Source organism: Oryctolagus cuniculus, chromosome 6 (genome assembly GCF_051225735.1).
Source record: "Oryctolagus cuniculus isolate XC-2025 breed Fujian yellow rabbit chromosome 6, ASM5122573v1, whole genome shotgun sequence".
Taxonomy (NCBI): Eukaryota; Metazoa; Chordata; class Mammalia; order Lagomorpha; family Leporidae; genus Oryctolagus; species Oryctolagus cuniculus.
In genome coordinates, this window is record NC_142872.1 from 119,720,805 (window position 1) to 119,732,215 (window position 11,411).

Genomic DNA, 11,411 nt, shown 5'->3' on the forward strand with positions numbered 1-11,411 from the left:
TAAAGCCAAATTACAGGGGCCTGCAATATGGCCCCATGGGTAAGCCACCACCTGCAACACTGGCATTTCATATGAGTGCCTGTTCAAGTCCTGGCTACACAACTACTGATCCAGCTTCCTGCTAATGTGCCTGGAAAAGCACTCAAAGGTAGTTCAAGTGTTTAGGCCCCTGCCACCTATGTGGGAGACCTGGATGGAGTTCCAGGCTTCTGGGTTCAGCCAGGGTTGCAGCCATTTGGGAAGTGAACCAACAAGTGAAAGCTCTCTCTTCCTCTCTCTCTCCCTCTCTCCCTCCATATCTCTCCCTCCCCCTCTCTCTCTTTTTCCTCTTTTTCTCTCTCCCTCTCTCCTTCCACCCCATCTCCCTCTCCCTCTCCCTCTCCCTCTCCCTCTCCCTCTCCCTCTCCCTCTCCCTCTCCCTCTCCCTCTCCCTCTCCCTCTCCCTTGTGTGTATGTGTGTGTGTCTCCCTCTCTAACTCTGCCTTTCAAATAAGGAAATAAATCTTTTTTAAAAAGTTACAATAAAATAAAGCCAACATTATTTGTTTTTTTTTTATCTTTTTTTTTTTTTTTTGACAGGCAGAGTGGACAGTGAGAGAGAGAGACAGAGAGAGAAAGGTCTTCCTTTGCCGTTGGTTCACCCTCCAATGGCCGCCGCTGCAGCCGGCGCACCGCGCTGATCCTGGCAGGAGCCAGGAGCCAGGTGCTTTTCCTGGTCTCCCATGGGGTGCAGGGCCCAAGCACCTGGGCCATCCTCCACTGCACTCCCTGGCCATAGCAGAGAGCTGGCCTGGAAGAGGGGCAACCGGGACAGAATCCGGCGCCCCAACCGGGACTAGAACCCGGTGTGCCGGCGCCGCAAGGTGGAGGATTAGCCTATTGAGCCACGGCGCCGGCTGTTTTTTTTAAAGATTTATTTATTTATTTATTTGAAAGTCAGAGTTACAGAGAGAGAGAGAGAGAGAGAGAGGAGAGGAGAGGGGAGAGGAGAAAGGAGAGAGGAGAGAGAGAGAGAGAAAGGGTCTTCTATCCAATGGTTCATTCCCCAGCTGGCCACAATGGCCGGAGCTATGCCGATCCAAAGCCAGGAGCCAGGAGCCTTCTCTAGGTCTCCCACGTGGGCACAGGGGCCCAAGGACTTGGGCCATCTTCTTTTTTTTTTTTTTTTTTTTTTTTTTTTTTTTTTTTTTGACAGGCAGAGTGGACTGTGAGAGACAGAGACAGAGAAAAAGGTCTTCCTTTACTGTTGGTTCACCCTCCAATGGCCACTGCAGCCAGCGCGCTGCAGCCGGTGCACCGCACTGATCCGAAACCAGGAGCCAGGTGTTTCTCCTGGTCTCCCATGCAGGTGCAGGGCCCAAGGACTTGGGCCATCCTCCACTGCACTCCTGGGCCACAGCAGAGAGCTGGCCTGGAAGAGGGGCAACCGGGACTAGAACCTTGTGTGCCGGCACCGCAGGCGGGGGATTAGCCTATCGAGCCATGGTGCTGGCCTTTGGGCCATCTTCTACTGCTTTCCCAGACCATAGCAGAGAGCTGGACATGAAATGGAGCAGCTGGGTCTCAAACCGGCACCCATATGGGATGCCGGCACTTCAGGCCAGGGCGTTAACCCTCAGTGCCGGCCCCACCAACATTATTTGATTAATGGGGGCTCCAACCTAACAATCCAATCACAATCCAAAAGTTCCATCTTCAGATATCAGAATTGGATTAACTTTCCACTCTATTAGCACCATTAAATAAGATCTAGAGAAAGAAACTTACCTTTTTTTTTTTTTTTTTTTTTTTTTGACAGGCAGAGTTAGTGAGAGAGACCGAGAGAAAGGTCTTCCTTTTCCATTGGTTCACCCCCCAAATGGCCGCTACAGCCAGCGCCGATCTGAAGCCAGGAGCCAGGTGCTTCCTCCTAGTCTCCCATGCAGGTGCAGGGCCCAAGCACTTGGGCCATCCTCCACTGCCTTCCCGGGCCACAGCAGAGAGCTGGACTGGAAGAGGAGCAACCGGGACAGAATCCGACGCCCCAACTGAGGCTAGAACCCGGGGTGCCGGCGCCGCAGGCAGAGGATTAGCCAAATGAGCCACGGCGCCGCCTGACAAAGAAACTTAACACATGGGTCTTCAGAAGACAGTCAACATTCAAATTAATTCAAACTATACAAGGGTTATAGATTCAGATATATGGTAAGTAACATTGATAACATAATAGTATTATTAATAAAAACAAAATGTGAGGGAGAGGTGAGAAATATAAAGGACACAAATTTCCTCATGTTCACTGCAAAGAAAGAATAGAATCTGAAATTGAACTACTTGCTTAGAAAACACAAATACCACAATTCTTCATGAGTTTTGTAATTCTTTTTCAATCTATAAAGATTTTTTAGGAACTAACATGTAGAACAGGAAACTTGGTTTCTAAATTTTAAAATATCCTTATTTTCTTTTTCTCTATTATTAATGTCAATATAATTACAACTCATATTTTAATTTTTAAAAAGTTTTTGAAATATCATATTTTCTGGGACCAGCGATGTGGCTTAGGTTAAGCCTCTATCTGTGGCACTAGCATCCTATATGGGTACCAGTTCGAGTTGCAGCTGCTCCACTTCCAGTCTAGCTCCCTGCTAATGGCCCGGGAGAGCAATGAAAAACAGCCCAAGTGCTTGGGCCCCTGCACCCATGTAGGAGAACCTGAGGACGCCCCTGGCTCCTGCCTTTGGATCAGCCCAGCTTCAGCCAATGCAGCCATTTGGGGAGTGAGCCAGCAGACAGAAGACCTCTCTCTGTGTTTCTGCCTCTGCCTATAACAACTCTTCCTCTCAAATAAATAAATCTGTAAAATGAAATAAAATATGCTATTTTCCCCTAATTTCAAAACTTACAACAAAAATACAGTAATCAACACAGTATAGTACCAGCATCAGAATAAACATAGATAAATAAAAGAAAAATTGAAATCCAGAAATCAAATGATCAATTAATTTTCAACAAAAGTGCCAAGACAGTTCAATGGGGAAGAACACTTCAATGAATGTTCTAGAGTACTCATCTGAAGAAGGAGGAGGAGGAGGAGAAGTTTGACTCCCTTTCTCACACTATACATAAAAATTAACTCAAGGTAGACTATAGACATACATTTAGGCACTGAATATAAAATTACAGAGAAACAATGTTTCATGATCTTAGGTTAGGCACACTCTCCTTTGACAGAATCAAAACTACAACTCACTGGGCCTCTGCACCCACATGGGAGACCCGGAAGAAGCTCCTGGCTTCGGATGGGTGCAGCTCTGGCTGTTGTGGTCAATTGGGGAGTGGACCAACGGATGGAAGACCTCTCTCTCTCTCTCTCTGCCTCTCCTTCTCTCTCTCTAACTCTGACTTTCAAATAAATAAAAATAAATCTTAAAAAAAAAAAAACATTTTGTGTTCAAAAAATATCATCAGGAAAGTAAAAAGTTGGTCTGTGCGCAGCCGCCTGGCCAGGGACTCTGCCCCAAGGAGGCAGCCCCAAGGAGTCCCTGCCTCCGCCTCCGCCTCCGCCTCTGCCTCTGCCCAGGGGCTGAGGGTGAGGCTGGGTGAGGGGGGGTGGGGGTGGGGGGGGTGGGTGGCGGGCAGACAGAAGAGGAGGAGGAGAAGGAGGAGGAGGAGGAGAGAGGAGGGCAGTAGAGGAGGCGAGGAGCGCCAGGTACTGCACGCAGGAGCTGCGGGCTCTCGGGAAGACGCGGATGATAAACAAGCTTTACATAGGGAACCTGAGCCCCAGTGTCACTGTCAACGACCTCCGGGAGCTCTTTGGGGACAGGAAGCTACCCCTGGCAGGACAGGTCCTGCTCAAGTCTGGCTACGCCTTCGTGGACTACCCCGACCAGAACTGGGCCATCCGCACCATCGAGACCCTCTCGGGTAAAGTGGAGTTGCATGGGAAAATCTTGGAAGTGGATTACTCAGTGTCTAAAAAAGCTAAGGAGCAGGAAAATTCAGATTCGAGACATCCCTCCTCACCTGCAGTGGGAGGTGTTGGATGGACTTATAGCTCAGTATGGGACAGTGGAGAATGTGGAGCAAGTCAACACATAGAAACTGCTGAAACTGCTGTTGTCAACGTCACATATGCAACAAGAGAAGAAGCAAAGACAGCCATTGAGAAGCTAAGCGGCATCAGCTTGAGAACTACTCCTTCAAGATTTCCTACATCTCGGATGAAGAGGTGAGCTCCCCTTCGCCCCTTTAGCGAGCCCAGCGTGGGAACCACTCTTCCCCGGAGCAAGGCCACACCCCTGGGGGCTCTTCTCAGACCAGACAGATTGATTTCCCACTGCGGATCCTGGTCCCCACCCAGTTTGTTGGTGCCACCATCAGAGAGGAGGGCTTGACCATAAAGAACATCACTAAGCAGACCCGGTCCCAAGAGGACATCCGTAGAAAGGAGGACTCCAGGGCTGCAGAGAACCCGTTACTATCCATGCTACCCCAGAGGGGACCTCTGCATCATGCCACGTGATTCTTGAAATCCTGCAGAAAATCTGATGAGACCAAACTAGCCGAAGAGATTCCTCTGAAAATCTTGGCCCACAATGGCTTAGTTGGAAGACTGATTGGAAAAGAAGGCAGAAATTTAAAGAAAATTGAGCATGAGACAGGGACCAAGATGACGGTCTCATCACTCCAGGATTTGAGCATAATGATCCTGAAAAAACCATCACTGTGAAGGGCACCGTTGAGGCCTGTGCCAACACCGAGGCTGAGATCATGAAGAAGCTGCCAGAGGCCTTTGAAAATGATATGCTGGCTGGCCGGCGCCGCAGCTCACTAGGCTAATCCTCCGCCTTGCGGCGCCAGCACACCAGGTTCTAGTCTCGGTTGGGGCGCCAGATTCTTTTCCGGTTGCCCCTCTTCCAGGCCAGCCCTCTGCTGTGGCCAGGGTGTGCAGTGGAGGATGGCCCAGGTGCTTGGGCCCTGCACCCCATGGGAGACCAGGAGAAGCACCTGGCTCCTGCTTTCGGATCATTGCAGTGCGCCAGCCGCGGCGGCCATTGGAGGGTGAACCAACGGCAAAGGAAGACCTTTCTCTCTGTCTCTCTCTCTCACTGTCCACTCTGCCTGTCAAAAAAAAAAATGATATGCTGGCTGTTAATACCCACACGGGATACTTCTCCAGCCTGTACCCCCATCACCAGTTCAGCCTGTTCCCGCACCACCACTCCTACCCGGAGCAGGAGATTGTGAATCTCTTCATCCCGATCCAGGCTGTGGGTGCCATCATGGGGAAGAAGGACGCACATATCAAGCAGCTGGCCAGATTCACCGGGGCCTCCATCAAGATTGCCCCAGCAGAAGGCCTGGATGTCCGCGAAAGGAGGCTCATCATCACTGTACTACCCGAAGCCCAGTTCAAGGCCCAGGAGCGGATCTTCGGGAAGCTGAAAGATGAAAATTTCTTTAACCCTAAAGAAGAGGTGAAGCTGGAAGCCCACATCCAGGTGCCCTCTTCTACAGCTGCTGGGTGATTGGCAAAGGTGGCAAAACCATAAATGAACTGCGGAACTTAACCAGCGCAGAAGTCATCGAGCCTTGTGACCAAACACCAGATGAAAATGAGGAAGTGGTCGTCAGGATTATCGGGCATTTCTTTGCTAGCCAGACCGTACAGCACAAGATCAGGGAAACTGTACAACAGGTAAAGCAGCAGGAGCAGAAATATCCTCAGGGAGTCGCCTCACAGCGCAGCAAGCGAGGCTCCCACAGGCACCAGCAAAACAACGGATGAATGTAGCCCTTCCAACACCTGACAGAATGAGACCAAACCCGGATTCTGTCCCGGCTGCTCCTCTTCCAGTCCAGCTCTCTGCTGAGGCCCAGGAAGGCAGTGGAGGATGGCCCAAGTGCATGGGCCCTGCACCCGCATGGGAGACCAGGAGGAGGCACCTGGCTCCTGGCTTCGGATTGGCGCAGTGCGCCGGCCACAGCAGCCATTTAGGGGGTGAACCAACAGAAAAGGAAGACCTTTTTCTCTCTCTCTCTCTCTCTCACTAACTCTGCCTGTCAAAAAAAAAAAAAAGTCTTAATAGAGAGAAGTCTTGGGCAGTTCCTGTCTGTAACCCTCACTTCCAGAGCTGACCAAGGAGGCTTATGAAATAAATTCACCACTAGAGGGCGACCCTACATCCCCTCAACTAATCTAAAACCAAACAGAAAAACTAAAACTTTTAAAGAAGAAATGTTTAACTTCTACGTGTAAATGTTAAAACAATTTGATTAACCTCCTTATCATTGAACAGCTGCATTGAAGTTATATTGTTGGGCCTGAACCCACTGTAAGCAAATAAATACAATATAACATGATCAGTTAACATCTTTCTAAAACAGGACCTAAGCGGTGAGGAGAAAGCTCAGATTAGCAAAATAATACTATTTAAATAAAAATTACCTAATTTAAATCATATCATTACTTCTAAAGTCCTAAAGAAATAACACTGGAAAAGAATTTTTTTTTTTTATCCAGTTATGTGTACAGTGTCTCCTTCTCCCTTACTCAGAGCACTTGAGTTCAGGAATGGTAGGAATCAGGCAGCTGGTACCTGACAAGTTCTTAGTAACTAATGTAGAATAACTGAGTGAACAAAGCTAAGGTAACTCTCTGCCTCCACTGGACCCCTCCTGAGTCATACTAAATAAACTGGAATTCATTCAATTTTACACAAAATAACACTCTGCTGTTTTCATGATACATAAATATCATTCAGTATTTTAAGAAGTCAGGACAGGAGCTGGCACTGTGACACAGGGAGCTAAGCTGTCGCCTGCAGTGCTGGTATCCTTATTGGAGTACCAGTTCTAGTACTAGCTATTCTGCCTCTGATCCAGCTCCTCACTAATGAACCGAGACAGCAGCAGGGGATGGCCCAAGCACTTGGGCCCCTGCACCACATGGGAGACCCAGATGGAGCTCTGGTCTCCTGGCTTCAGCCTGGACCAACCCTGGCTGTTGCAGCCATTTGAGGAGTAAACCGGCAGATGGAAAATCTCTCCCTCTCTCTCCCTTTCTCCTTCAAAGAAATAAATGTTTTTTTAAAAAAATATGAGAAAAGACAATATAAACATAGAACACAAGCAAGCAAACCTATATTACTTATAACCTGGAACAATAATTTCCACAGATTTTCAAAATGCCATAGCCAATAATTGACTAACATTACTGCTCCTTCTTTCTTCTAAATATAGAATGACATTCCAATCTTGCATTTGTTAAGAAATTTGAAAAATTATCTTTTTTATGTTTGAAAGGCATAGTCACAGAGAGAGGGAGAGAAGTGGGGTGTGGAGGAAAATATCATTTCCCAAATGGCCACAATGGGCAGGGCTGGGCCAGGCTGAAGCCAGGAACCTGAAACACCATCCAGGTCTCCCATGTTGGTAGCAGGGGCCCAAGCTATCCTCTGCTGCTTTCCCAGGCACATTAGGAGGGAGATGGATCAGAAACAGAGCAGCCAGGACTTGAACCAGCACTCATATGGGATGTTCATCAGCCCCCAAAATTATCATTCTTGAGAGAGAGAGTTGCATCTTGGCACAGTAGAAAAAACACTGGAGAGGGAAGGCAAAGGATTTAATTCCAGCTCCCCTATCATCTCATCATGTGACCTTGGCCAAGGCACATGGCCTGCCAAGTTCCCAGCTCCTCTTCAATGAGACATGTGTCCTAAGAGAAAGTATAGCTTATAGGAAAGAAGTGCCTGAGTAGCAAAAAGAAAAGAACGGCACTGATGCATGTTTTGAAGTGTCTGTTGGCAAGAGAGTTAAGATCAAAAAGTTCCTATCTCAGGAAAAGGATTCCTAGACCACATTCATTCCACATACTGAGTGGAAGCTAAAAGAATGCAATTCAAGGTACATTTGTTCAACAGTGAATGTGCTCTACATGAGGCCTTTGCAAAAACTTTTAAGAGTTACATGATGGGCAAGATAGTCCTGCTCTATCACAGTAACACCTTCACACTGATGTCAGATAATGGTTAACTTAGGTGTCAACTTGACTAGGTCACAGGCGCCCAGACAATTGGTCAGATGTGTGTGTCTGGGGGGGGGGGGTGTCTCTAGACATGAAATAAACATTTGAATCTGGAGACTCAGAACAGCAGACTGCCCCCTGAATGTGGTGGTCCTCATTCAGTCAACTGAAGCCCTGAACAGAACAAAAGGGCTGAGAGAGAGGGAGCTGCTCCTTGCAGACTGTCTGACTTGGGACACTGGTCTTTCCCTGCCTTCCTACGAGCAGCATCACAGCTGCTTCTCATGAGAGTGATGGCACTCAGGCCTGCTGGCTTACAGACTGGCATTTATAACATGGCGCTCTCAGTTCTCCAGCCCTTGAACTTGGTCTCAAATGACACATTAGCTCTCCTGAGTCTCTTCCAGCTGCTGGACTGCAGATCTTGGGACTTCTCAAGCCAATTTCTTCTAAGAGAATTGTACATTATATACAAGCATATATCGTATTGGCTCTGTGTCTCTGGAGAACACTAATTAAAAAAAAAAAAAAAACAAAAACTCCAAACTACTTAGCATGGCCAAATGTCCTGTGTGACCCTTCCAACCATATCTCACACAACAATGCTACCTCCTCCCGCCAGCCTCATTGGCTTTCTTCCACTTCCTCACACGTATCACATTCCCGCTGTCATGAGGTTTTCGTCACTCGTTTATTCACTGATAAATTCAGCTAATTACTGAGTTCCTACTATAGGTCAAGCACTGTGATTGTACTAGAAAAACAACATGAATAAGATATCAATGTGCCTAATTTCATGGAGAATATATTTTATCACAGAAGACAAATAACATATAAATAAATAGGCTAATTTCAGAAAGTGATGAGGCTTTCAAAGGAAACAAAAGAGAGTGATATTATAATACTCTGGTGATCAGAGAAAGCCCCACTCTGTAGGTACCTTTTAAGCTCAGTCCTGTATGATAAGCAGGGGCCAGACACTGAAGGCCTAGGGAAGGAAAATTCCAGGCAAAGAGAATAAAGACAAAGTGACTCTGAGATGAGCTTCACCTATGCTAGGAACAGACAGTAAGATGAGGTGGCTAGAGTACAGTGGGGAAGCAGAAGGCAAGTGGTAGACAGGAACGTGATGTAGTCTTTCCAACCAGAGTAAGGATTTAACATACTCAGAATACTAGGAGGCCTTATGGGGCTGGCATGATCTGACGTACACATTTGACCTTTTTTTTTTTTTTTTTTTTTTTTTTTTTTGACAGGCAGAGTTAGTGAGACAGAGACAGAGAGAAAGGTCTTCCTTTTCCATTGGTTCACCCCCCAAATGGTGGCTACGGCCGGCGCACTGCGCTGATCTGAAGCCAGAAGCCAGGTGTTTCCTTCTGGTTTCCCATGTGGGTGCAGGGCCCAAGCATTTGGGCCATCTTCCACTGCCTTCCCGGGCCACAGCAGAGAGCTGGACTGGAAGAGGAGCAACCGGGACAGAATCCGGCGCCCTGACCAGGACTAGAACCCAGGGTGCCGGCGCCGCAGGCAGAGGATTAGCCTAGTGAGCCGCGACACCGGCTACGCATTTGACTTTACATTGCGGAATGGAATAGTGGACACAGGGAGACCAGTATGGGAGGGCTTGTAGGAGGGTGAATAACGATTATGAATTGCATTGTGGGGCTGTAGAAGAAGCGATGATGGAATGGTTCCGGGGGTGTTCTGAAGGTGGAAGAGATGGAAATTGCCAGCACCATGACTGTGGAAAAGAAGATTCCAGGTTTTTGACTCAAATAATCCGTTGGAAAGAAGGACCACTTTATGAGACATGGAATTCTGGGTACATATAGGAATGGGGTGGAAGAGGAAGGAGGCAATTTGCTTACAATGTCCTTTATGGGCTGTTTTTCACTCTCTTCATCTGGTTAAGTCTTTCCTATTCTTTAGATCTTAGCTCAAACATCATTTTCTCAATGAAGCCCTTCCCCAAGTAGTTCAAACCAAAGCTCTATTTTAAGTATATGCTTGGTGCCACATAGTTTCCCTTAATATGTGTATTAGGTTCCGAAAACAGCCATAAATCTTCCCCCTCCCTCCACCACCAACCATGTCTAACCATAACAATCTGAGTACCCACTCACTTTGACCCTGTGCAAGGCCAGGAGACTTGCACCAACCAACACTTTATCAGTGAACAAGATCCAGGCAGAGACTTAGAAGGCTTACACAGTGGGATTTGTCCTGTCTTGCCTTTTCAGAACTCTGAAACCACCTGAAAAAGCCTGGCTGATCTGCTGGGGAGTGAGAAACACACTGGCCCTGCACACCCCAGACATGACAGCAAGGCCATCCTGGACCAGCCAGCCAGCAGCAGATCCACCAGCTGACCTGAGAGGTAAAAGACAGGCCAGCTGAGCAGAACCAAAGCAGAAGAACCCAGGCAGCCCTCACAGAACCCTGAGTTGGCCATCGGGTCCGCTAAGCCACTCAGTTTTGTGATTATTTGTTACACAGCAATCGCTGACACAGTAGTACATACCTCAGTTGCAATTTTACAAGCATTTGTTTTTTTCGATTAGGGTCTATTCCTTCCCCCAAGCCTGTCGTGGGCTCTCAGAGCAAAGGGGACCACTCCGCGCTTAGAGCCCAGCATATTCCCGGGACACACCGGGTATTCACTAGATAACTTGCTGAATGAACACAAGGGCAGAGCCACACCACGACAGGAGCTGATGAGAGGAATTCCCCAAGAGAGGTAAGAAAGGACTAGGGCACTCGCATCTGTCCAAAATCAGCTCTCAGGGAGGTGCCAAGGCCAAACTCGCATTTCCTCTGCCTCAAAGACCTCGTAGACTGGTGTACAGGAAACAGAACAAACTCCACAAGCGTACTACAGGCAAAGGGCCCTAGCAGCTTGGACCCGCCTTGTGTGCGAGAGCGGGGAGGTTTCCTGAGGCGGATAAAGCTCCAACCTAGCAAACCCAAAGGCCAAAAGGACATGGGTGGGGGCTGGGAGAGGGAGTTTCGATGTTTATCTCAGTGGATTGTTCTAGCTGAAGTCAAACTGGCTCCTTCAGTTCGGGGACCCCTGCCTCGTAACTGTGTCATCCTCAATGTCTAATAAAATCACTTCCACAATGGGATGAACTCAATAAATAGCTGCTGAATAATTTTTTTAAATTAATTAGGCGGCGGTAAGCACTGCTCCTCCAAAGGCCCAACGTTTCCGATTCCACTCAGAAAAGCAGTTCTAAGACTAAGTGTCGCCCAGGCAGACAACCCTCCTGGTTGCTGACTGACTGGCTTTTCCTCCTTACTCACAGCCGCCTGCAAGCGCCGGGGTCTGAGCGCTGGGCAAGCGCAGCTCTCACGTTGGGAGAAAGGCCCAGCAGCCGCCGCCGGACCCGTGGCGCCT

At 48.1% G+C, this 11,411-nt stretch overlaps 1 pseudogene; it reads left to right on the plus strand.

The window, feature by feature from the left end:
- The first annotated feature begins 3,677 nt into the window (after positions 1-3,677).
- Positions 3,678-5,773, plus strand: LOC100353760 (insulin-like growth factor 2 mRNA-binding protein 2 pseudogene; annotated as a pseudogene).
- The last annotated feature ends 5,638 nt before the right edge of the window (positions 5,774-11,411 follow it).